General features: G+C 41.7%; 1 protein-coding gene across 4 annotated transcripts in view; it reads left to right on the top strand.

The window, feature by feature from the left end:
- PLPP4 (phospholipid phosphatase 4) overlaps positions 1 to 26,481 on the top strand; it is a 554,796-nt gene that overhangs the window by 112,388 nt on the left and 415,927 nt on the right. For 2 of the 4 annotated variants that reach the window (XM_059899368.1, XM_059899367.1), the window contains exons 2-3: positions 15,879 to 16,036; positions 20,767 to 21,005. The gene's annotated coding sequence lies outside the window, so the exon portion shown is untranslated. The remainder of the gene's footprint in view (positions 1 to 15,878; positions 16,037 to 20,766; positions 21,006 to 26,481) is intronic. The other 2 variants (XM_059899369.1, XM_059899370.1) reach the window with 1 other exon arrangement.

Genomic DNA, 26,481 nt, shown 5'->3' with positions numbered 1-26,481 from the left:
ATAGCTTTGGACTTCCCACAATTTGTAGGTAGAAAAATCCCAGTTTGCATCCGGATCCAATCCCCTCAATTTACAGATAGGGAAGCTGAGGCCCACAGAACAAGATCACATCCTTGGACACTTGTCCCAGCTTGGACCAGAAACCAGGTCTTCCAGCTCCAATCTGCCTCTCCCAGGTATCTCAGAGTTGACAAATTTTGAGGCAAGAGCTGGTGAGGAGGCTGTCAGGCCCATTCAAGTATCAGCTTAGTTTACCCTGGTCAATCAGACAGAATCCGCTCTTGAGTTTGCACGTGGGAGGAGGGGCAACTCCAGCTCCTCCCACTTCTGGTGCTGATGTGTCCTACCTCTCTCAGTAACCAAACACACCGTGGAGTGCAGTGCAAAGACGATGTAGCACAAGATGGATGGAAATGGGGGTGAAGCCATCCCTGTTGCCTTCCTCCCACCTTTTTAATTTATGGTGTTGCTGTCTAATAATTCTCCTTTCTAGCAAAGTACCAAGCATGTTACCAAGCAGAGCAGCAGCACCTTTTGGGAAAAGAAAAAAACCACCTTTGAATTAATTAAACCCTTTGAATATATATGCTTTGCAAAAAGGATAGTAGTTCACTGGCTAATGATATGTATTTGACCAGTGAATTTTACACTGTTAATGAGGTGGGTCAGAAGAGCTATTTTAAAAAAGGCATTAGTTATGAATATGATATGCATATTTTTGGAGATAAAAGGGCTTTATTTTGATGAAAAATTGAAATGGGAAGAGACTAGGCAGAAACACTGATAACCCGAAAGACTCCTGATGTGGTTGGTATAAATGTTACTGTTGGTGACAGAAAGTTAAATGAGTTTGAAATAAAAATAATTAATTTCATTGCTTCCTGGTTAAAGAGACTGAGAGCACAGATGCTCCATGGACCGCTGTGTGATTTGTAATTTAGTTGTAACAGATTTCCATATATGGGATTTAGAGCTGGATTTTATATATTAAAAATTGAGTGCCACGGATAAAAAGCAGTTCCAATTTCAATTACTTGGGCTTTTATGGTCCATGTGGTGAATATTTAATGGCCAGGAGTGGAGAGCTGTTTTCACAGGTACTATATATTCACTTAACTTGACTGGCTGGGTCCCTTGGGGACCCTTTTCTTCCAGCTGGAAATCTTGTTTAGAGCACAGACTCTTCTGTTGTCCTCAGAGTCTGGTTTTTCTTGGTCACTGAGGCTGGCATTTCCCATGAATTGGTTATGGCAAAGACATCTCTTGCTTGCCAGAAAAGAGGAGAGAGACATGGCACTTCTGGGTATGGGTGCTTCCGATTAATCAGTGGACTCTTACTGCTCTGAGCATAATTCTTCCAGGAATGTGTACGCTGTTGACCATTGTTCAACTTTTTTTTTCTTTTTTTTTTAAGTTTTAGAAAAATTCCAGTGAAAATAGTTTTAGCATTTTTTGATTATAATAATGTGTATTGCAAACATTTTAGAACTTATAGAAATGTATATTTTAAAAAACACCCATAGGATTTCCCTGGTGGCACAGTGGTAAAGAATCTGCCTGCCAGTGCAGGGGACACGGCTTCGAGCCCTGGTCCGGGAAGATCCCACATGCTGTGGAGCAACTAAGCCAGTGCGCCACAACACTGAGCCTGCACTCTAGAGCCCGCGAGCCACAACTACTGAGCCCGCACGCCTAGAGCCTGTGCTCCGCAACAAGAGAAGCCACTGCAATGAGAGGCCTGTGTGCCGCAAGGAAGAGTAACCCTCGCTCACCGCAACTAGAGAAAGCTCGCGCACAGCAGCGAAGACCCAATGCAGCCAAAACTAAATAAATAAATTTATAAAAAAAATTTTTTTTTTAAATAAAAAACACCCATAGACTCTTCACCCAAACATATCTGCTCTTAATATTTTGATGTATAGTCATTCAGGATTCTTTTTTATGCTTAAAAATATCTGAATCTACATATATATATATTTAAACATAAACATGGTACCATATAATATATGCACTTTTGAAACTTGCCCTTTTTATATAACAATTGTCGTGGATATACTTTGTTAATGCTATGATTTTTTAATGCCTGCATTGTATTTCATTGTATAGATATTCTGTAATTTATTGAATCAACATCTTGGTGGATATTTGGGTTATTTTCAGTTTTTCATATTAAAAACAAGGCTGCAGTGTATATATCCTTGTACCTGCATCCTTTCAGACTTCCTTAGGACAACTTCCTAAAAGAGGAATTTCTGTGAAGTAAGTGTGCAGTCTTTCAAGGTTCTAAAACATATTGTTCTACTGCCCTCTACACAATATTTTAATCTTTGCCAAGAGAAATGAGAACTCATTGTTTTAATTTGCATTCCCTTAATTGTTAAGGTTTTTGTTTTCCCCACTTGTATTTATTCTTTATTTACTAGAAGATCAGCTCATGCAGGTTGAGATGTTCATCTGTTTTGTTTCTTTTCTGTCCTCCATTCCTAGAAGAGCTTGACACACAGAAGGAGAAGGAGCTCAAATATTTGTTGAATGTTGAGTGAATTACCTTTCCTGTCCTTTGCTCATTTTTTCCCTAAAAGGTGCTTGTCTTTTTATCATTGCTTTTGAAGAGTTTTTTATATCCTAAAGCTACTAACTCTTTGTCATTTGTAGTGCAAATATTTTTCCCAGTTTGCTTTTTATGTCTCGACTTTGAGAATTTAAAATTTTGCCTGTGGAAATATTTATTTTTTTACAGGGCCAGTTGTATCAATATTTTCTTTAGTTTTACCTTTCCTATTCAGCTTGAGAAAGGGCTTTCTCATTCTAGAATGATAAAACTGCAACCTTGATTTTTTCTAGGTACTTTTAGTGGTTTCATTTCAAACCTTTAAGTATTGATAATTAATTTACCTGAACATGTTTTGATAAAAGGTAGAGATTTACCTGGAAGATTTTTTCTCCTGAATGCTTACCATAAGCTCTCCTTCCTCCATGGTTGTAAGACCTTTGAAGACAGGGAGCTGGAAGGAGGGAACTAACATTAAATTGGGGGCTATTTTCTAGACGTGTGATATTTGCTATACAGATTTCCTGACCTAGCAGTGCAAGGTAGATGTGGTTTCCAGTTTGCAGACGAGGAGACTGAGGCAAGAGGTAAGACATTTGTCTGAATCACTTAGTAAACTCAGGCCCTCAGCCCCGAGCCCCTCCTCTTTCCACAGCATTCTGCTGCTTCCTGCCTCCCAGCCTCTGGGTGTCTCAGTGTCCAGGTATTCTGCCCAGTAGTAGGGCCACAGGCACCTAATGATGCTACAGCAGACCTAAGCCATTAAAAAATGAAATTCTCAAGGTAAGAAGTTTAGAGAAAAGTAGTATTTTGGTGGAGGAAGCAAAGATGTATTTATAGCCTCTCTTTCTATTCCTAATACCTGGTAGAGTCCTTCAAATATGTTTTTCTTGGATCCCGGACTTGATGTTGTCAAAGACAAGTAGAGCAGTTGGCAGCAGACAGTTTGAATTGTAAGTACTTAACATGGAATGAAGGTTACTGTGTGGAAAATGAGGGTAATGATTATTATTTAAGATGTGTGAAATGTACTCAAAGTCATAAATGTTTGGCAATTCTAGGATGGCAGTCATTATTTTATTGTTAAAACGCAATATGCTCCGTTGAGTTGAGGCCCAGCACTTAAAGTGATGCTATTAAATAGCGATGTTTTCTTCAATAGTTGTGCTTTGTGTGTATTTTTTGTGCAGCAGCAGTATTTGATCATAATGCTTTTTCCAAACCGTGAGCTAAATGTGAATAATCACTTGAGTATACTTTTTATGATGCTAAGAATTTAAATTCTGCAGCAGTGTTAATCTGACAAGGCCACACACTAACACTTAAAGCAATGTAAAACAGTCACACATTTTTAGAGGCTTGTATTTATGCATACTGGCACATGAATTTGCATTTTTACATTCACTTATCTTAATTATTGGACACAGTTAATTTGATACATAAACTTGGACAGAATAATTATTTTGGGTTTTATAAGAATAAGATATGTTATGAATTATATATCTTATTTTCATAATTATAAATATATAGTAAATATAAAATACATAAGAATAAATACATATAATGGATAATAAAAAACAAATACATAAATATATTATGTATTAAATATATTATATAATAATTATTATAAATTATGTAAAATAGGTTATCAATAATAATTAAATTTTAGAATTAAAACATGATATGGTGTCATTTTTTGCAAATATTTTCTCCTGGTGTGACTTGCTTTCCATTTTCTTAGCAGTGTCTTTCTAAGAGCATATGTTTTAATTTTGATGATGTCAGTTTATCATTGTTTTTTCTTTGTACTTATGTCTTTTGTGTTCTAGGAATTGGTTGGTTATACAAAGATTGTGAAGACTTCTTTCCTGTATTTTCTCCTATAAGCTTAATGGTTTAGTTTTTACCTTTAGATCTATGATCAATTTCAAATTAATCATTGTGTATGGTGTGAGGTATGTGTTAAGGTTCACATTTTTCCATATGGGTATCAAATTGTTCTGGTACTGTTTGTTGAAAGATTCTATTTTCCCATTAAATTACCTTGGTGCCTTTATCAAATATCAGTTATGTGTATTTATAGGTCCATTTCTGGACATTGTATTCTGTTCCATTGCTTTATGTGCATGTCTTATGCTAAAACTACAGTGATTTGAAGGTTATTTTCAGTGGGTATAGAATTCTCAGTTGACCCTTTTTTTCTTTCAGCACTTTAAAGGTGTCATTCCATTGTTTGGGAATCCCGTTATTTCTGATGAGAAGCCAGCTGTTTGTATTATTGTTTCGTTGTATGTAGTGAGTCTTTTTTCTCTGGCTGCATTCAAGATTTTCTGCTTATCTTTGACTTGTAGCAATTTGACTATGTTGTACCTACGTGTGGTTTTCTTTGTATTTATTCTGCTTGAGTTTTGCTGGATCTGTTGCCCTTTTGATTTTCAAATTTAAATCATTTTTTAAAATTTCAGGGTTTAAAAATGTTAGTATTATTTATAATTTGTAGTATCAAAGTACCAAAGATAGTGTTTTCCTATTCAAATCTTCTTGCTTTTTTTTTGGTAGGGAGGAGGAGTGGTTTACTGGTTATGTGTACTTTGAATCTTTGTCCTATCTTCTAATAACGTTGATATCTTTGTTCCTTTTTTAAAGATGAGATTCCCCAGTGTTCTCTGTGTTTCTGTTCTCAGTCACATTGGTTTTCTTTTTGTGGCTTCTAACATAGCTTTAAGGAAAACAAATCTCTGTGAAGATATTTCTCATTTATGTTCTGAGCTCTGCCACTAGCTTGCATTTTCTCCTGTTGTCTGTCTCTTCTGTGTTCCTTTGTGTCTCTTATTTGAGCCCTTCTCAGAGATATGAGGTTATCTGTCATGTTTTTGAATTTAGGTAGAACTATTTGTCTAAACTCTGTCTTCTAGGCTAATTCTGATCATATGCATTCTTCATCTGTTTTTCTTGTGTTCTTTTCTTTTCACTCTGCATCTTGTCACCCTCCTGACTTTCTGTTGTTCTTTGTTGGTTTCTTTCTTGTTACTACTCATCTTTGTACATGAATGTCTCTTTCTCCCACATCCCTGCTAAATAGTAGGGCATGGGTGGGGTAATGAGCTAGGACTATTCAAAACTTATTTTAGGACTGTTTTCATATATAGATACCACATTCTGTTAGGTTTTCAATCTTTGGGACGTGTTTCTGTTTTACTTTTGGCATTGAGGGAGCAGTGTGCTCGAGGTGGAGCCCCTCAGGTCACAGGCCTTCTGAGCCATGTGTGGATGGAGATGCCTGCCTTCCCTCTCTCCTTCCAGCCCTCCAGGTGAAGCACTCTGGCTCAGTCAGAATGGCTCTTCACATGGCTCCTTCTTTAGATCCTTCTCCCCTGCCATTCTGCACTGACCTTCTGAGAATCCACAGGAATATCATTCCTTGCTTCTCGCAAGGCTGGCCAGGCCCTTCCCGTCTTGGTGTCCAATGGGTAAATCTTTCGGTAACACTTTCTGGGAGATCTCTTCTACTCTGGATCTGAGTTGTTATGTATTAACCCTCAGAGTCCTGCTTTATCTGGCCTATATTTTACTGTATTTGGTAGCTATTCTTTAAATTTTGTATTTTAGAGTTATGACCATTATTACCTCATTTCCTTAACAATGGAGTTTTCTTCTTTTTTCTTTGTTCTTTCTTTAAAAATAATTTTTTTGTGTGTAGGTTTCAAGGTAAGGCATAAAGTACAAAATGCCTTTCCTTTTTCATATCTAACTGGGAGTCCACACATTGGGTTTCAGATGTCTTTGGTCTAATTGCTGCAGATGGCTTTGAAGAATAAAATGCTAAGAAAAAGGGCACATGCTGTAGAAGCTTCTGAACAAAATATTTAACTGTTTGTAATTTTGTTATTTGGTCAAAATTATCTGCTTCTTACTCTGAAATTTGCATTGTGGCAATTGTAACTATAATCAGCTCCCAATAAGATGTGTGTCACTCGTGCACCATCTTATTTATTCTAAAGGTATTCACTGAGCACTAACTATGTATGCCAGGAACTGTTCTAGTTGCTGTTTCAGAAGGGCAGCATCAAAATGGGAATATCGGGATAATCTTTAAAAATGAAAATAACAACTGAAGGTGACTGTAGTACCTTGTATAGAGCTGCACACATATGACTGGTTAATGTATATATTTAGTGGTTGATTTTGGAACAGGAAAGATGACATCTTTCCTCTGTTGTCCTTGGGGTCCTCACTCACTATTCATAGTTTGATGCTAAGACCTTATTTTCACTTCGTCATATTTTGAGATAGCTCCTAAATTTTGAACTTCTTGAGAGTAGCAGTCGCATTGCCTCAAAACCTCTAATACATGTGGTACACTCCTATAAACTCAGGGGAATCCAATGCATCTTTAAGATTGATGACAGTGGTGTTATGGACCTGGAACAGAAAGACTTCTGAATAGACACTAAGTGGCGTATGTAAATGGATGTTTATAAGCACATGACATTTTTTGCATTAGTGAGCCAGGTAGCGTAAGGGATTCATTCCCAGACATTTTGTCTCAGTTCGTTTATCCTTTTATCAGTCTTGTTTTTGCAGCCTTTTATTTATTTTCATTACTTTCTTCTGGATGCTTTCCATATGTCTCTTAAACATCTTGCTCCAAACTTTGTTGGTATCCCACTGATAATAGTCTGAATTCAGTCAGAACCCGAGAGAAACATTTTCTCCAAGTTCAAAGGAAAAAAAGCAGTTTCTTTGGGATGCGATTGGCTCCTAAGCAAAATACTGAATCATTTCTTCAAAAGCGTGATGGTAAACAAGTCGCTTAAAACCTTCAAATGGATAGCTCATCTCGACATTAAGCAGGCCGTGCGTGTGAAGTGGGAGATAAGAGCACTACCTGGAACGTAAATCTTGAGATGTGTCACTGATTTGAGTTAAACGGAGTGGAGAGACGCTGTTTATCCTCACAGTGAAGGAGGCGGCACAGTGAACGCAGGAGCTGTTTAGAGCTCTTGAGCGGTTTATGAGTTTTTCTACACCAGGAGGTGAGGCAGGCGCTTAAAATTACTGAGGTATATCCTAACCAATTACGGAACCCTCGAGTGAGAAGCTCTGATCAGTTGCATTTGGAAGAAGAACTTTCAATTAAACTGTCAGGCTAGGCAAACAAAAGACAAACTTAGAGCTGGATCAGTCAAAAATATAATATTTACACCAACCAGGTTTGAAAGAACATTGTCACTCCTAAAATATCCGAATATAAAATATCTCTCTCAGCACAGAGAACAGACCCAATAGGATCTCCTCATTAGAAAGCTAATGAGTATTTTAAAAAGTATAGTAGGGGGCTTCCCTGGTGGCGCAGTGGTTGAGAATCTGCCTGCCAATGCAGGGGACACGGGTTTGAGCCCTGGTCTGGGAAGATCCCACGTGCCGCGGAGCAGCTAGACCCGTGAGCCACAATTACTGAGCATGCGCGCGTCTGGAGCCTGTGCTCCGCAACAAGAGAGGCCGCGACAGTGAGAGGCCCGCGCACCACGATAAAGAGTGGCCCCCGCTTGCCACAACTGGAGAAAGCCCTCGCACAGAAACGAAGACCCAACACAGCCAAAATAAATAAATAAATAAAATGTACTAAAAAAAAAAAAAAGTTAGCTATAAAAAAAAAAAAGTATAGTAGGAACATGGAGAATGGTCAGCAGTGACTTGAGCATAAGTTGAAATATGGAAAGGAATGCTCATGTAAGCCAAGTTCACAAGTCATCAGGGGTCCTCTCCAAGCTACTTCCTGTAAGACTTCATCTAGAATCGGAGGGGGGGTGGTCCCTTTCTACCTGGACTTTAAATTCCATGACGAACATGTTGACCAACCTCTAAATGCATGCTCAGTTTTTTCCTTTCAGCCTTCTAGAGTTGTCACACTTGATCTTCTTGTCTCTGACCTGCACGTTTTGCCTGACTATACTGAGACCCTCCTTGAATAACAATGGCAAAGACATTCAGATCCTCAACAAATGTCATTTGAGCATGTGGGTCAGTCTTCCATGGATTATTTATAATAACTTAACATTTTGGAATGAGTGCTGCAAGCTTAAGGAGATTTATGCAGCACTTGACCTCTGAAGAGCTCTCATTTTATGAGGTCTCCAGGTCCCTGAGTTACCTGAAGATAGTACAGTTTTCATAGTTACAGGAAAAGAGGTTTATAATGGAGCCTGGGGTAGGTGTAGGTTCTGGATCTCAGAGCTAAATTTTAGAATTTCTCTCCATCCTTATTTTCTCCCTTCCCAGGAAGGACCCTTGGAAATTCATTCTTCAGGTAGGAATTGCTGCGCTAGGAAATTGGTGATGGTAGTGAGTTTTGCTGGCTCTCGTCCTGTTTTCCCAGTGATTATCAAGGATACTGAGGGCAGATGGCCAATGAGTCAGGTGCTGGGGCTTAAAGCGGGTTTGGAGATAAACACATTATGAAAAAGTGCACGGGAAACAAGCAGTCATTTTACTTCATGGTGTTTAATATTTCATTACTGTGTTAAGCTTGGAATTATATCTGTGGCTTTATATTAGCTCAAAGAATTATTGTCACCTTGCAAGTGAACAGGTTGTTGTTGTTGTTTTAAAGATCTCCCGTGTATCTCTTAGCAGGTACCCTAGCAGTGGAATTCTTATTTGAAAAATAATCTCAGTGCAATCTGGAGCTTAATGTGTATTGGATTTATCTATTGATTTTACTATATACTGACCCTGTTTTCCGTACGTTTTATAATAAACCTAAATGCAATTGTTTAGTTAAAAGTTCTTTCCCTGATATGGGAACATATGTGTATGTATAACTGATTCACTTTGTTTTAAAGCAGAAACTAACACACCATTGTAAAGCAATTATACTTCAATAAAGATGTTTAAAAAAAAAAAAGTTCTTTCCCCCACACTAGGTATAACTTTTTATTCAAGTTTCCTAATATTTGCATCTATAAATTCAGTAATTTTCACCTTTTCTTCAGTTTACCTGACTGCTAACAATGTCTCTGTGCCTATTGTGTGAATGCTTTCTGGCCTGATGCCTGACTTGGGGTTGACAAGGAACAAGGACTTTGGCAACCACAACAGAGTGGGTTTATGGAAAATTCTGGACACTGTGATAGGCAGGACCTGTTTCATTTTTATTCCCATTTACCTTCCAGTGACTGCAATTGTGTATCTTTCTTTTTTGTTTAAATTTATTAATTTAATTTATTTATTTTTGGCTGCATTGGGTCTTTGTTGCTGCACGTGGGTTTTCTCTAGTTGCGGCGGGCAGGGGCTACTCTTCGTTGCCGTGCGTGGGCTTCTCATTGTGGTGGCTTCTCTTGTTGCAGAACATGGGCTCTAGGCGCATGGGCTTCAGTAGTTGCAGCACGCAGGCTCTAGAGCACAGGCTCAACAGTTGTGGTCCATGGGCTTAGTTGCTCCATGGCATGTGGGATCCTCCCGGACCAGGGATCAGACCCGTGTCCCCTGCATTGGCAGGGGGATTCTCAACCACTGCACCACCAGGGAAGCCCCCATGTATCTTTCTTAAAAATGAAGATAGTTACATAAAAATCCTAGAATATGATAATATAGACATGGCTTTGGCAATAAATAGAGTAAAAAACGCAAAGACTCAGGTAAAATTTTGGCTTCTGCATTAGGGTTCGTTGGAGAAATAGAACCAATAGGAGATGTATCTATATTTATATCTAGATAATGGGGAATTGGCTCATGAGACTATGGAGGCTGAGAAGTCCCACAATCCCATGATCTGCCATCTGCAAGCTGGAGACCCAGGAAAGCTGGTGGTGTAAATCCTAACATGAGGGCAGGAGATGCGATGAGATGTCCCAGTTCAACGGTGGGAGCAGATAAAGGAAGGTTGGATTCCTCCTTCCTCTGCCTTTTGTTCTGTTCAGGTCCACAACGAATTGGATGTCCACCCATATTTGGGGAGGGCAATTTTTTTGACTGAATCCGCCAACTCCAATGCTAATCTCATCTGGAGATACCTTCACAGACCCACCCAGAAATAATGTTTAGCCTGGGCACCCCATGGCCAGTGAGGTTGTTATAGAAAAGTAACCATCACAACTTCTTTTTGATGGTCTAAAGTAGTGTTTTGATTTCATTTATTTATTTTTTTAAAGGAAGTTTTATAATCCACAGTCAGCCTGTTAGTGCTGAATTTCCATTTTATGGTAATTGGCAAACCCTTGCTAGTTATTTCAGGTAGATCATAATGAAAACTTTCTTCATCTCAGGTTAAAAATTGGTTCTAAGCTGTGTATACCTGGCATATAGAGAAATAAAGCACTGAATACTTACCCAGTTAAATAGGTCATTGTAGACAGCCAATGTGAATAATAGAATATGGTGCTGAGAGAGAGAAGGGAAAGGGCTTAAGGGTCCCTGGGATCAAGAAAGAGGCAGCAAGTACAAAGTAACCTCAGTGTAAGGCCACGTTTTAAGTCCCCCAGACTCCTCACTTTCAGCAGATTATCTGCCTGCAGATCTAGGTCAGCCAAGTCCTGGGAAGTAAGAGGTTTTGGACCAGGATGGATTCCCTTAAAAGAGTTGGTCTCCTTGGTGCTGGTCACTCCCATTTGCTCTCTGAGCATCTTGTCTTGGTTCTGTAGCCTGTGGGGAATTGTTACTATCTCCTTCCTACCCATGCTGATCTCACGTGCCTTTACTATTTCAGATCCATCACCCTGGGCTAATGCCCAACTTTGTTTTGCTCACTTGGACTCTGACTCATTCCTCCTGTGAGATCTTTGATTATTACGTGTGCGCACAGGCGCATGCCCTTTAGGGCCACTTACCGTCTGTTTGCTAACTTACCCAATTTAGCCCAAACAACCAGGTTTTCATATTTCCAGGTTTCCTGTTTTTGTGCCTTTCAGGCACCCCAAGATTCCAGTGCAGATGGTGGAAATGGTGAGCAGTTGTGTGTGGTTATGACATCTCTCCCAGGCCAGCGTCCTTTCAGAGTACTTTCATTACTTGGAAGGCAAGTGTCTGAAACGTCTTTCTCTCCTTTCTAATTGGACCTAGTTCCTTCTCTATCACCAGATGATGTCTTCACTCATAACCACTGGACATCTGAATGAAGTGAGACTCTTCAAATTAAACGTCATTGCTCAGTTTCTGGTGACAAGCCAGTGAGTCCCTATCCTGTGTGATGAGAGGCAGGTGCAGAAAAAGCTGCTCTAATCGAAGCTAAATGCACACGTCTTACTAAAACCTGAGTGCTGTGCTTTACAATACCATGGTTTGATGGTAAATGCCAATAATAAGGAGAATATCGTAGGCACTCATTAAAAAGTGTGTTGTAGCTCAGTCATAACTAATGATAATGAAGTGTCAGCTAAACACCAAGTGCTAATACCTGATTGAACTGGAGAGCCTCCAGCTGTCTCTGATTTTATGGATACAATCGAAAATAGATGAGATTCTCCCCAAACAGTTCTAGGACTCCATTACTAAGAATGCTTTGTTGAGATACGTGACAATATTCCTGGAATGGTATGAATAACACCTTGGTTTGCTATGTTAATGTTGAAATGTGCATGAATGTTAATTTTGATAATGTTTTCTGAGGTATGAATGGTATGGGAGCTTACCATTTTCCTACCAATCATTCCTTGGTGTAATTAATTTTTATTTTAAAAAAATTTTTATTTATTTATTTATTTATTTATGGCTGTGTTGGGTCTTCATTTCTGTGCAAGGGCTTTCTCTAGTTGCGGCAAGTGGGGACCACTCTTCATCGCGGTGCGCGGGCCTCTCACTGTCGCGGCCTCTCTTGTTGTGGAGCACAGGCTCCAGACGTGCAGGCTCAGTAGTTGTGGCTCACGGGCCCAGTTGCTCCGCAGCATGTGCGATCTTCCCAGACCAGGGCTCGAACCTGTGTCCCCTGCATTGGCAGGCAGATTCTCAGCCACTGCGCCACCAGGGAAGCCCAATTAATTTTTATTTAAGTGATTAGATTAGAAGATTCCATTCTGATTGGATTAGATAATCATGAAAAAAGATTATAGTACTGTAGGGTAGAGGTTAAGATATGGAGGGTGGAGTACCTTCCTCATTAGTATAGTGGTGCGTATGCCTGCTTGTCACTCAGGAGAGCAGGGTTCGATTCCCCCTAATGGTAAGGCTGCATTCTTAATTTCTAATACAACATTAAAAACCAACTATACTTCAGTGAGAAAAAAATAAAAGATATGGAGGATGGGAGTCAGAATTGCTTGGGTTTGAAGTGCATTCCTACTACTTTTTGGTTGTGTAATATTAAGCCTTAGTTTCCTCTTCTGTAAAATTGGGATAATAACAATACCTTCCTTCTCCAGCTGTCATGAAGATTAAATTAGACAATGCATCATTGTTATAATGACTGCAGAAGAACTGTACCTCCAAAATTGGGTTATTCTGGTCTATCTAAATATGACCTGAGGAAAATAAACCAGAAACTTCTGCATTGGATATTTAAATCTGGGGTGACTTTGTAAATGGTGTTATGTCCCAAATGAAGTTCAGTCCAGCTGAAGGAGATAAAAACACTTCAGATTCAATGAGTTCTTTAGACTCTAGACTCCACTGTCTTTGCTTATGTTGCATTCTTAGGACCTAGCATAGTACTTGGCAAGTAGTAGCCATGAAAAAATCTAGTCTTTCTGCCTCAATCAAGTTTTGCCTTCTTCTTAATCTTCCTTTACTCTCTTACTAGAGTTTTCTTCCAAAACGTGATCCAAACCTGTTTCTTGTTTGATTACAGCAATCAAGAGAGAGGCTCTCTCTTTACTGGGAGCACCAGCTGTTTGGATGATCTTGTTCTAGAACTTCCAGGGCTCAGCCCATTGGTGAAGCTGGAAGGGGAGGATCAAGGATGTTAGCCAGGGACCTGGCAGGAAATGGATGGCTCATAAATGGATCATTTGCAGTGGTATAGGGGAGGATTTAGGGAAACCGGCAAAAGGGATGATACAGTACTCCAGGCTGCTGTCACCATCCCTGTGCCTGAAGAGCAAGGAGGGGGCGATTACTGGAAGTTGGAAGTACCTCTGATAGGAGCTGGGGACTTTGGCTGTGGCACCTGATGGGGAAGGAGCTGGGGAATAAACTCTTCGACCTCACTTTCCTCCTGCCTTTGTTCTGCTACTGGTGACTCCCATGGTGCCCGGCCAACTGGAAGTCAGAATGCCAGGGAACTGTTAACACAGGCCAGACTGGTCAGCTTCCCAGGGCTCAGAGCAGGGTGGGGAAGGGTGGAGATTAGATTTGGAGGGCCAAGCATCAGGTACCCAGCATCTTATGCAAGTAAGTAAGGGTTCATTTTACCTGAACTCCATGGAATGGGCTTCTCTCGAGGGGGAGTCAGAAGAGCATGCCAGGCAAACAAAAACTGTCCAGTGTTCTTCCACTGAAGTTCCCTGAGGTTTAGAGCTTGTCCCGTGACCACTGATGTGATATTTTATCACAGACTCTTCAAAACTTACACCTGAACTTTTATATAAGACTGGCTTTTAAATGCCTATAAATAATTTATGCTGTATAAATCTGAGTATATTTTTAGGTATTTTTTCACATGTCTTCCACCTCCTATAGGTAATTTATACTACCTAGTATTAAAAAATTACCTATTGAATACCATGGTTCTTAGATCAATCTTAGATAAACCTCTGGGTATGATTTTATGTCTCTGGTGTCAGATTTATATTTTTCTCTTTGGGTCCTGTGTGCCCTCTTCTATAAAGTTTTCAGGTCACAACTGATGGACTTTTATAGATATCCAACTCAATCAATTTCTCCTTGTATAGAGAGAATTAATCTGAGTTTTCTAGATATTAGCAATACATAAAAATCCTATAATAAAGTATGCTATCATCTCTTTTTGAAAATGAGTCAAGAGACATGACAGTTTCTTTCTAAAGCAATAATCAAGAAAGAGAGCCCTGCATCTAATTCATTATGTGAACCCATAGAAAGAGCAAAGGAAAACTAAATATTTTCACCCATTTGAGTCAACCTCAAGGCTAAAATTATAGGTTCTTGCTACTTGTACTTAATTGCCATCACAGAGAAATACAGGTTGCTGTGATCAGGCATCTCATGGGATACAAAAGCACAAATCTTTGATATTTTGGAAAGTAATATAATTATCTTTGACCCAACCTGAACTGATTTGTATTCACAGTGAATTTTTTTTTTTTTAAATATCAGAAATGGAGATATACCCAAACCTCAGGAAATTTAAATGAAAGTCTTGTTTCTGAAAGACAGTCTGTAATAAATGATAAGAACTTAGGTCATGCCCTTTCCCAGTATCCACATTTATAATAAGTAATGAATATTCTTATTAACATCAGGGCTTGGTTAATGTGAAAGTTACACACTTTCTTTATACCAAAAATTTTAAACTTCAGTCTTTTGTCCTGTTATCAGAGTCAGTATGGTTGGAACATGGGTTGTGGGTCCCCAAACTGGCCTCAGACTGGGCAGGAGAAGGGCCCCCTCACAAGGTCATGTGTAACCCAGGGAATGAAGCAAGGTACGTGGCCATTGGAGTGGGGAGGGGAGGCTGACTGTACCCCCCTCGAGGTTTGTGCCCAAGGGAATTGCTTCTGCATCGTGGGGTCCTCTTCTGACTTTATCTTTGTTTTTAATGTCATCATTTCATTCATTTTTCATCATTTATGAGCTCTATAAAAATTATAAAATATTTCAAGCATGCAAAAAATTTTCAGAAAATAAATACATGTGCCCACCGCACAAGTTTCTTAAATACTATGTTTTACCATGGCTGCTTCAGATTTTTTTTTTTTTTTTAAAGAAAGAAAACCTCATTGTATTCCTGGAAAGGGTATCTGGAGGGGAGCAGGGGAGGACCTCCCTCCCCCCACTTCCTGAGATTATACAAAACCATGTGAGGGGCCTTTCTCCTGCTCAGTCTGTTATTATTATTTCTGGGGCTCAGCCAGCCCATGTTGTTAACCACCCTATGTCTCCTGGATGCCATTTGCTAACCTCACAGTATTAGTGGGGCTGAGCATCATTTCACATATTTTTTGGCAACTCAGGCTCCCTCTCCTGGGTTGTGTTTTTTTCTTATTGATTGTAAGGATAAAAGTTTTATCCTTACATATCAACATCTATAGGCAATAGATATTGTCAGTGAAATAAGTTGCAGTTATCTTTAGCTGTGGCTTGCTTTCTAACTGTATTTATACTCTCCTTTTTCATAAAGACTTTAAAGTTATAAAGTATTTAACTATACCAATCTTTCCTTTTATGACTTATTGTCTCTGGGTTCCTTTAATTATAGGCTAGTGAGGGAAACACTGCAGAGGCGCTGAGTCCACGGTCTGGGCCTTTCCCAGCTGGGTGACGGTCACTGAAGTGCCAGGCTGTTCTGAGCAGCACCGCAGGCTGGCAGGGGAAGCGTCTTATCATTGCCTTGGCCTGTTCACCTCATGGCAGAAGGTGAGGATACTGCAACATGGTTTGAAGCAAAGGTCTGCGTCCCAGGCCACCCTCAGAGCTCCAGGACATGGGGAGATGGCAGGCTGTCAGCCCTCCAGCCATGGCAGAGAGCCCTCGAATGAGGGGCCTGCCCTCCTAAGCAGCTCCCAGGACCACCCACCTCCTCCATCGCCCCTGCAGCTGCCCCTCTCCCGTGTCCCCATCGCCCCATGGTTCCCCAGCACCTGAGCTGGAGTGCAGAGCCACTGACTGACCCAGAGCTGTGATTCCAGTCTGCTTCAGCATGCAGGGGCAGGCATGATTGAGGGCCACACTTGCCTTTTCCAGGCCCCTGTAGTCCTCAACCAGTAAAAGACAAGGCAGACTTGACTTTTTGGAAGGAGTAAGATACAGCCAAGTGTTCTTGGGAGAAAGCCTTTATAAAAAAGCAAGCAACGAATCTATGCTGAAAATATGGTTTTGCAAGGCCATCCTAAGACGTCAATTTATGTAATCAGCAGATGAAGTTTCCCTTTCTCCTGAGCGGCTCTGGGCTCAACGCAGTCTGCACGCTCAATAGAGGAACGTTAGCCTCAAATCAGTGCTTTCAGCCAGGGTCCTGGGCTATCTTTCTGTCTTCTGAAGCGTTCATACAGGCTTCATATCGCAAGGGGTGAGGGACTTTCTTTCCTTCTCCTGCCCGGTGGCGGATCTGTGTGAAGACAAAGATTTCATTTATCAGCTGGCTTGTCCTACCAGGCCCAGCACAGGCCTCGGCCGGAGGTATTACAGCTGCAGCCCTTCTCGGGGTTGGCTTGTTTCTGGTCAAGCTCCCTGTTGCACTTAAGAGGACAAGCAGCCCCTTTCTGCTGGTAAATAAAGTGTGGCCTCACTCGGACATCCCGCTAGCCTTGGGCATTTGTGGGCTCTCTGCTCCGTGTCTGAGAACTGCCCTGAAGTGTTCCCGAATGAGATTGTGAGACAGTTTGGGCTTGGGGTATGGGACAGTCTGTACAGTCACACCCTCCAGTTTGCTTTTGTTTCAACAAGTAAAAGGAAGCTAACCTTTGTTTACTTATTAATTTTTCAATTATTATTATTATTTAGTGTTACGAGAGACTTCTGGAAACAAACAAAAATGGGTGCTGGTATCTAAGACTGGTTAAATAATGAATTTGGTGAAAAAAAGGAATAATGTGGGAATAAATAAGTATGAAGAAAGGGTAAAATGGGAAGACTGGTTGAGCTCCCATTAAACCAAGATTTGTTCTTGGAACTTCCAGTTGTCTTATGGCTTCTTAAAGAAACTAATATTTATTGAGAGCCTTGGGTATGTCACTTAACTTCCCATACGACATCTCTTTGAGCCATCCAGCAGCCCTGTGAAGGAGGAGGTGTGCTTCCATTTTTAAAATTTTAGAGCAGTTTTAGATTTATAGAAAAATTACAAAGATAGGATAGAGCGTTCCTATGTACCCCAGACCCAGTTTCTCCTATTGTTAACATCTTACATTAGCGTGGTACATTTGTCACAATGAATGAATCAGTAATGATACATTATTAACTAAAGTCCATACTTTATTCAGATTTTGTTAAGTGTTTTTTTGTTTGTTTTGTTTTTGTTTTTGTTTAACCTAATATCCCTTTTCTGTTCCAGGAAAGCATCCAGGAAACCACATTATGTTTGACCATCAGGTCTCCGTAGGCTCTTCTTGGCTGTGACAGTTTCTCAGACTTTCCTTGTTTTTGACAACCTTAACAGATTTGAGGAGTACTGGTCATGTATTTGTAGAATGTCCCTTAATTGGGAACATGAATTGTCTAATGTTTTCCTCATGATTAGATTAGGGCTATGGGTTTTTGGGAGGAAGACCACAGAGTTAAAGTGCCCTTCTCACCACATCATATCAAGTGTACTCCATGTTTACTGTTGAGGAAACGAAGGCTCAGAGAGGGGCAGTGACTTGCCCAAGCCCCCTGCAGGGGCTGGTGCCCATTTGAACCTGCTGTGTCTGGTCCCCAAGTCCACACTCTTTTTACTCCATGACATCACCCTCTAGCAGGCCTTGAGGGGGGCAACCAAGTCCCAGAAGTGTGGTCCCCTTTCTTGAATAGCCCCCTCTCCCCATGGTATGCCCCTGGCTCATCTGTCTTACTGGAATAGGTATTCAGAGTTCGGGGGAGAGTCAGGATGATGGAGAGGTGTGTCTGAAGTGGGGTTGAGGTGGCAAAGGCAGCTGGACAGGCCAGACTCCCCTCTGCCCTCAATTAAATGCCCACCCCACCTTCAGTTGTGTTTGAGATTAAAGCGCCTATTTCCTTCAAGTTTCCATTTAACTTGCCACACCTGAAGTAATGCTTCCTTCAGAGTTATTATCCAAGGCAACGTTTTCCTAGGCTCTAGTCACATGACCACCAACCACCTCCATGATTTTTTTGGTATTCCTACACTACCCATACTATTATTTACTTTAAAAAGTTAGCCTCATCCCAAGGAATAACATGACTGTAAAATCATAGATTTTATGTGCCAGCTATGTTTTTTCCTGGTGCACATTGAAATAAATAGTGAACTACTAGTAACAAAGCTTCATCCTTTGCTCCTACCATCCATTTGGAGACCACTAGTATCGTGAATATCACACTCCATGAAATGCTGAGTCACCCAATGAGGAGGCTGGCGGGGGGGGGGGGCGCAGTGGGCTCCTTTTTTTCTTTATAAATTAAAAAAATTTTAAATCAATGTACGTATTTTTTGCAAGTCCAGTGGCACAACAAGGCAAAGCATAGGAAAAACAGCGGTCCCTCCACAGAAGCTCCACCCCAGAAATCGCTCTTCTTAACTGTGCTCCTGCTCATTCTTCCATCTTTCTGCACACGAAGCCTCGCAGATGCCGTTGGTGCCCCACTGAGATCCCCCGGCTCCGCCACTTGAGTGCACAAGGCTTGACTCCTAACTGCCAGCACCTGGGTTTCTTTGCCTGGGTGATTTCTCTTGGCCCGAGCCTGCTTTGTCACCCACAGAGCAGGTGGAAAGTTCTGGGGAATTAATGCCCTTGGGAGCAGCCCTCACCAGTGACTGATGGGCTTTCATGTATCAGTACTCCGACTCTGTAGCCTCTTGGGTGGGATATCTCTGCTGTCTGAGTTTACACTGGCTCCCCACGTTCCCATGAGGGGTTAAGCTCCAGTGGTCCTGAGTGGGAGTGGTGACACTGCACCTTTATTACTATCTTCTGATGGCCACCTCAGCCTCCTACCTTGCCTCTCAGTTAATGTGTGCAAGCCTTGATTTCTTCCGAGGCTGGAAACTCATTCAGTGCTTTCCCCACAGGGTCTGGTGCAGTGCCTCTCATCTAAGAGCCACTCAATAAATGCCTGTTGAATGAAGGGCGGGCTGTGTTAGCAAGGGGGAAGTGATTTCCTGGGTTGGTTGGTACTTGCTGGCTGATGATGCTGTACCAGGGTAGGCAGTCTAAAAGCTTTTCTCTATAATTGTATTTTACTTAAGTTCCTTTGATTGCAAGCCACAGGAACCCACTTTGAATAACTTAAGAGAAGGGAGTATATTGGAAGGCTGCTGTGAGAGCTCACAGAATTGAAGGGAGGGCAGGGGTCCTGTCAGTTCCCCGATGGAATGATGACAACAGCTGGGGTAACAGTAGCTGACATTTATTGAGCACTCCCTACATGCCAGGCCCTGGGCCAAAACTGCGTTTAATTTTCACAGCAACCCCATGAGATTGGTCTTATTATTGTCACCTTTGGTTTGCCAATGAGCTACTTGGGGCACAGAGGCTAGAACTCAGGTAGGCTGACTGCAGAGCCTCTGTTCTTAACACACAGTGATGCCTCAGCAGCAGGAGTTCTGGATCAGCTTTCTAAGCTGATCCTTTGAGACTTGGCTACAATGACTTGTAGTCTCTGTCTCTCTTCTAAGTTTCAAGTTCTTGGGAAAAATCATTAAATTGGTCCAACTTTGATCAGCTCTGAACAAGTGGCAGAGTCAAGTAGCACAAACATGGCTCTTGGGACCCCACCCTGTGTGTTGGGATCCGAGAAGGGAGGATAGGATCTGGAGAATAGCCCACACCCCCAAACTGGTGTCTTCCATCTCTGTGTTTATATTTCTAATGTACAAATGATGGTTTTCAAAGTATGATCACAAGACCAGCTGCATCAGCATCATCTGGGAACTCGATAGAAATTCAAATTCATCTCCCACATCCCAGACCTACTTAATCTGAAACTTTGGGGGTGGGATTTGGATCCAGAGGTCTTAGTGCTTGGAATGTATTTGACTTTTTGCATTTTGTGTCCCTGGATATTGAAAATAGAGTCTCCCTTAAGGCATACTCAGAGACTTTGCATTAATAGGTGTGTTGTTAGGTTGCATTTTTTTGGCAGGAGGCCGGCTCTGCTGTCTGCTCTGTTCTTTCCCTTTCCCTCCTGGAAAGAGGCTGGCAGTATTTGCTTAGTAAGAACAAAACCTAAACTAGAGCCCAATGGTCTGCTTAAATCCTACTAAGAGAAGTATGTAGGTCAGAAGTTTTTATGTTATAAAGGACAGAAACAAAGAACTTAAAATTTGTCAAGCCCCAGAGGAATTTTTTCACTCATGTATCTGAAAACTCCAGGAATTTGCCTAATTTCAGGTAGAGCTGGATCAAGGTGCTCAAATGATGTCACAACGGCTAACCCCCCTTCTCTCTTACTCATTCTGGTTTCCTTTTGTGTGGTTTTTCTGACAGATTCCTTCCACATGAAGATCCCCAGCAACTCCAGGCTTAAATGTACCTCCAGCTTATAATCTCAGAGAGAGAAAGATCCCCACTCTGCCGTTATGTGCATTGAACTCCTCTCCAAAGATCTCTGATCGGCCCTATTTGGGTTATATGACTCTTCCTGAGCCCATCGCCGTCTCCAGGAGCTACACCCGCTGTGAGGAGGATGTGCGGCCTCCTGCCTGACAGCTCTACACTGGAGGGAGGTGAGAGCCAGTGCTGGGCCCCTAAATGTTCCACAGCCTTTTCTGGTGAAGGGGCATGGGGAGCCCTAATTTGTGTCATTTACTGATTTCTGTGGGGTAGTTATTCCCACCTGTCTGATTTCAGGCTAACCAACATGCTGTCCCTGATACCAAAAATCAGCCTCTGTACAGCGACACCAAGTTGAATCTCGGAGACAGAGTTTGGGTGAAGTAGAAAAGAATAGCTTTATTGCTTTGCCAGGCAAAGGGGGCCACAGCAGGCTTATTCCCTCAAAACTGTGTGTCCCAACCTGGGGAAGGGGAGGTGGTGGTTTGTGACAAGTCTTATAGTCAAGGGGCAGGGTTGACGATAAGGATCAGGGTGCCTGCAGGGCCTGCATTCCTTCCATCTAGAGATCATCTTGTGTCAGGTGGTCTCATGATGGGCTTCCGTGGTTCTCTCGAGGTTGTTGAATTGTGACCTTCTCTCTGGAATGAAGAATGCTTCATCAAGTAGTTAACATCTTCCATTTGGTTGGGGTTTTAGTTCTGCAGAAGAGCTCAAAGATATTGTTATGTACATCCCTTGAGGGGGAACCAGGACGCTGCCCCAAGGCTGCACTGTTGTTTCTTGACTGCTCCTCCTTTGTCTCCCGCATCCTCTCCATCCCTTGATTAGTAACTACTTGAACCTGCCCTTTGGAGCTCAGGGAAGGTCATGGAGGCTGAATGAAGCCTATTTCCTACAAACAAGAAACGGGGTACACAGAAAGGCTCCTGTGCCCAGGAGCTCCACAGGGTTCAGCTTGATTTCATCCCTAAGGTGGAGTTGGGAAGGAATGCACAGTAGCACACCCTTCTAGAGCATTCTCTCTGTGGTGATACAATAGATAGTAGGTAACCCCAAGAGCATAGATGATTGTAAAGGATAGTAAAATAATTAGGACGTGATGAGTTTTGAGAAGCCATTGCCTTTGTTTTTCTATAATTTGTTTAATTGTAAATTTATATAACTTGGATTTTAAATAATGACTGTGGTTAAAATTTAGCTCACAAAATTCCTGAAAATGTAATGGTCACCTCTCTCGTCTGGTATAAGCTAAGTCCAGCACACCACTGGTCAGAACCCAAGAGGGCAGAACAAGAGTGGTGTGTGCAGTCTACTTTCCATTTTCCCTCCCACTCCCGGGTGGGGACAATATAAAATTTACTTCTGAGTGCTACTTTAGGTGGCTCATCAAGTTTGATGGGTATTAAGAGTTTAGCAGTCCACGTCCTTGTAAACACCCTGCAGCCTGTGGCCACCTGCTTTTGAACAGTTCATTGTCAGGTAGAGCTCAGATGTGGGAATAGAGCATTAGTAGCCTTTGGGCATAAAGTAGAGTTCAACATAAATTTCTCAGTAAAGAGAGATAGCATTATTTTACTTAAATGAATTTCACAACATTTGAACTAAGAAGAAATCTAACCTCTTGCTGGCGCCCAACTGGTCAGAATGAAAAGTTGCTTGTTGACAAGCATTTTTACTTATAAAAATTCACATGTAGAAGGAATATTGAACATGTGCCTATGAATCCTTTCTTCACTGTTCACAGTATCTCTCTTTTCTTGAATTCACTGGGAAGGAGTAATATTTTGCACCCACTGTTTGTCCCACCCCCGAAGCTTTCCTCCAGCTTAGGGGGCCTGCGGCTGGCAGCAGGGAGTCCGGTAGGAAGCTGCTGTGTCAGTCCAGACAAGAGATGACAGAAGCCTCAACTTGATTGTGGCAGTCGGGGTGGGGAGGGGACCTGATGGTAGGTTGAGCCACAGCAGTGACCCCGGGATCTAACTTTTAGCTGAAGAGCACAGGACAGTGATTTGTATGCTTCGAAAATGTGAATCACTTGGGTATGAATGTACTCTGTACTCGAATAAATTTAACACATTTCTTGGGAAAAGCTACTTAACAACAAGAACTGAAGATACTATTTTATAACAAAAGTCAGATCCACTCCAACTCCCACTATGCTGCATACAAATTTCACTTACATTTTGTACTGTAGGATTTGGAGGTGCAAAAAGAATGAAGCATTATTTTGTGGGGATGTTTTCAGTAGGTAAAGTTAAAGAGAATTTGTGGCTTAAAAAAATCAGTGCACACATAGTAGGTGGTATGTCTCAGTAAATATGCACTTGGTTATTGTCTACAAGCTACCTTGTAAAGGTCAACATTTAGACATTAAATCCATTTTAGAGGCTGCAATAAAAGAAAACCCCTAGGGCAGCTTGCTTAAAAAAGAATATTAATGTAACAAAGCTATGTTGCTTTCCTCTTGAGTTGGTTGAAACCAGCAGATCATTTCTTCTATGGAGACTGGGTCACCTTTTCATCTAGAGAACAAAGTGGTCAGATAGGGACCAACCTAAGGTATAAATTCAAAAAGGACACCCAGTGTTTCCACCAGAAGCAATACAGCTCCAGCTAAATAATGTTCTCATGATCTCTATTAAATAGAAGTTGAAGGATGAAAGAATAATTCTTTCGTGCCTTTGAGAAACTGTTGAAAGTCTTTCTAATGTCAATCAAAAGCACTACAATGTACATCACTGTATACCACCAGCAAAAACCCTTCAGATGCACCCTAGAACTATCTTTATAAAGCGAAACCTTCTTGGGAATATGGAAATTTACCAGCAACATCTAACAGATCAATGACTGAATTTTTAAAAAGTGGCTGGTACATCTTTCCTTAGATCTTATTTGTTTCCATCAAGTTAATGAATTAGTGTCAATCTTTTTTCAGATTTGGCTTTGGGGTCCCAGTAAATTCTGCTTCTAAAGCAACATGGTCAGATATTAGTGCTAGTTTATGATAACAACGCTCACTGGTGGTCGCTGGCTGGGTACCAGGCAATGTGTTAGAAATTTATGTGTGTTCTCTGTGACATACAGAACATATTTCATATATGAGGTCACTGAGTCTCATAGAAGCTAAGTAACCCCCAACGTCAAGAAACAATGCCTTTGGGCTTTGAATCCACATGCCTCACCCTGGAATTTGTCATCTTAATTACTGCCTTATGTTGATTGCCCTGTTAAGTAATAATGCTACCCAACACATGTGGTGTACTTTGTAGTTTGCAAAGTGCCTTACCAAACATTGTCTCATTTGAGCATAATTCCATGAATGTGGTGATGTAGAATTATTCTTTTTTTTTCTTTTATAGATAACCAACAAAGACCAACTGTATAGCACAGGGAACAATACTCAATATCTTGTAATAACCTATAAAGGAAAAGGATCTGAAAAAGAATATATATATATATATAACTGAATCACTATACTGTACACCTGAAACTAACACAACACTTCAATAAAAATTTTAAATGTTTAAAAAATATTTTTAACACTTTTACCCATTTAAAGAACTGTGATGCTTTTATTTGTAAAGTGCCATTATTCTGTTTGTCTTTTATTTGATAAAAACGGCATAAAGAACACAAAAGCCTCAAAACCAAGGGGAGTATTCTAAGTTGGCCATACAGATGATCAGAAATGTGCCTTTATTATTTTTTTTAAAATTTTATTTATTTTTTTATACAGCAGGTTCTTATTATCTATTTTATACGTATTAGTGTTGGTGATGTAGAATTATTCTTAATCTCTGCAGTACTCATTTAAATTATTGACCTCCTTTATGCACAGAGAGAAAGTGAAATGATTGAGTTCCAGAGCAAAGGGTGTGTGCACAGTCACCCTGGGATAACAGCGGTTTCAGCAGGGGGCTCTCTCTTTGACTGTGTCTCTCCCCATCTCTCTGTTAAGATGGTTGCCTTGTTTGGTATCACACCCAGATGTTAGTCTCTGTTGTTTGCTGGCTGATTGCTCTATTGTTTTCAACAGTGTTTTGGGGCATCAATTGCTCCATCTCTGATACAATTTAATGAGGGCAGGGGTAGTTTTTGAGGCCAGTCTTTGAGGTTTGCTTTGACCTCAGTAGGGCTCTTCTTAGCTGTCTCTTTTCCTAGTTCTCTCTGGTGAACTAGCCGGCCTGTGGTTTAGCTTCCTGCAATTAAATGAGAGAGGCTACCAGCCTCCTCTTATTTTCTGATGATCAAAATCTCCGTTGTTTCCAAGAGCACTCTTAGGCCTGAACGCTCCCACACTCCATTTCAAATAAAATCATTTCCTTTGGGGACTGCTTCTTCCCCCAGAAGCTCTGAGCACCAGTCCGTGCACTGGGTGCGGGCAGTAGCCTCTGGTCTTCTCAGCTTGCCTCCCTCAGAGTGGCGTCTCTGCCCTCTGAGTGGGGAGGGGGCAGGTGCAACTGGGGCCCCGGTATTCTTGGCTTGATAAGCTCGGGTTAGAGCATCCATCCTGTGAATGGGAGAGGTGCAGAGGAAAGGAGCCCCGAGCTCTTGGCTGAACTCACCAGGAATTCAGCCTCTTCAGCTGGAGTCGGAGGCAAGAGAAATGCCGGCAACCTGCTCCTCCCAGTGCCCTGTACCCCTTGTTTAGGAGCTGAGGGGAGAGGACGCCCTCTTCTTGGCCACAGCTGCCCAGAGTGGATGGGTGGGGGTGGGGGCTGAACTGGGAGGGAGGGAGGGAGGGGGTTGTGGCTCAGGTGCCACAGCCTTTCACAGTCTTAGCGAGTTGTAGTAGATTTTCTTGAATAAGTGTTTCTTCACTTGCTATGTACCCTTAGGACAATTTTCAGAGACTTTAGATGGTTGTTTGTTTTTAAGTAGTTTTCATCAGTTATGCTTGTTTCATTGGGGAGTGGGTCTGCAGAGCTCCTCACATTGCTATCCCAGGAGTGGACTCCCCAGTCCTCCTCTTGCATGTCCATTTTACAGATGAGAAATCTGAGGCACAGAGCCGTTTAGCAGCTTGCCTAAGGTGACACAGTAAATGGCAAAGCTGGGCTACAAAACCGTGTAGTCTGACTCCTAAGTTTGCACTGGGCTGAAAGGAAGGAAGTTTCTGCAGGAGATGGCACATCCATATCTTCAGGTGGCGGAGAGGATCAAGAGTAATTCTTGGGAACTGTAATAGGACCTTCGATGCCCGTCCAGACACACCTGTGTGCCGAGACCTGCGCCACTTCATGCTGACTTCCTTTGATCAGCCCCGGGCGTGCTCAGGGGAGCCTGTGCATGTACCTTTCTGGCAGGCAGTGGAAATGGATTCTGCCTAAGCTAGTATTCCCGTCCCCCTGTGGATGACAAGCACCTCACAGAGATCTCAGGTGCTTCTCTTTAATTGACATCTTTGTCTCTGCAGTCAGGGATTCGGGCTGAACAGAAAGTGGTTTGGTGCAGACCTTTCATGCAGGCCCTAATTGACAGTCTCCTCCTGAGATGCCTCCCGCTCCAGCCGCCTCCCAGGGCCTGCCCTGGGCTTGTCTCTCGTCATCAAAAATGTCCCAGCCTGTCCCTTCCTCCCCCGCTCCCGGCTCACAGCCTCCTAAGCAGGGAGCTTGCAGACATGGGGCTGTAATGTTATGTGAGAGT

The sequence above is a fragment of the Balaenoptera ricei genome, chromosome 16, assembly GCF_028023285.1.
Source record: "Balaenoptera ricei isolate mBalRic1 chromosome 16, mBalRic1.hap2, whole genome shotgun sequence".
Classification (NCBI taxonomy): domain Eukaryota; kingdom Metazoa; phylum Chordata; class Mammalia; order Artiodactyla; family Balaenopteridae; genus Balaenoptera; species Balaenoptera ricei.
The sequence above is the reverse complement of the archived record's forward strand: the minus strand, read 5'-3'. Positions and strand labels throughout refer to the sequence as shown.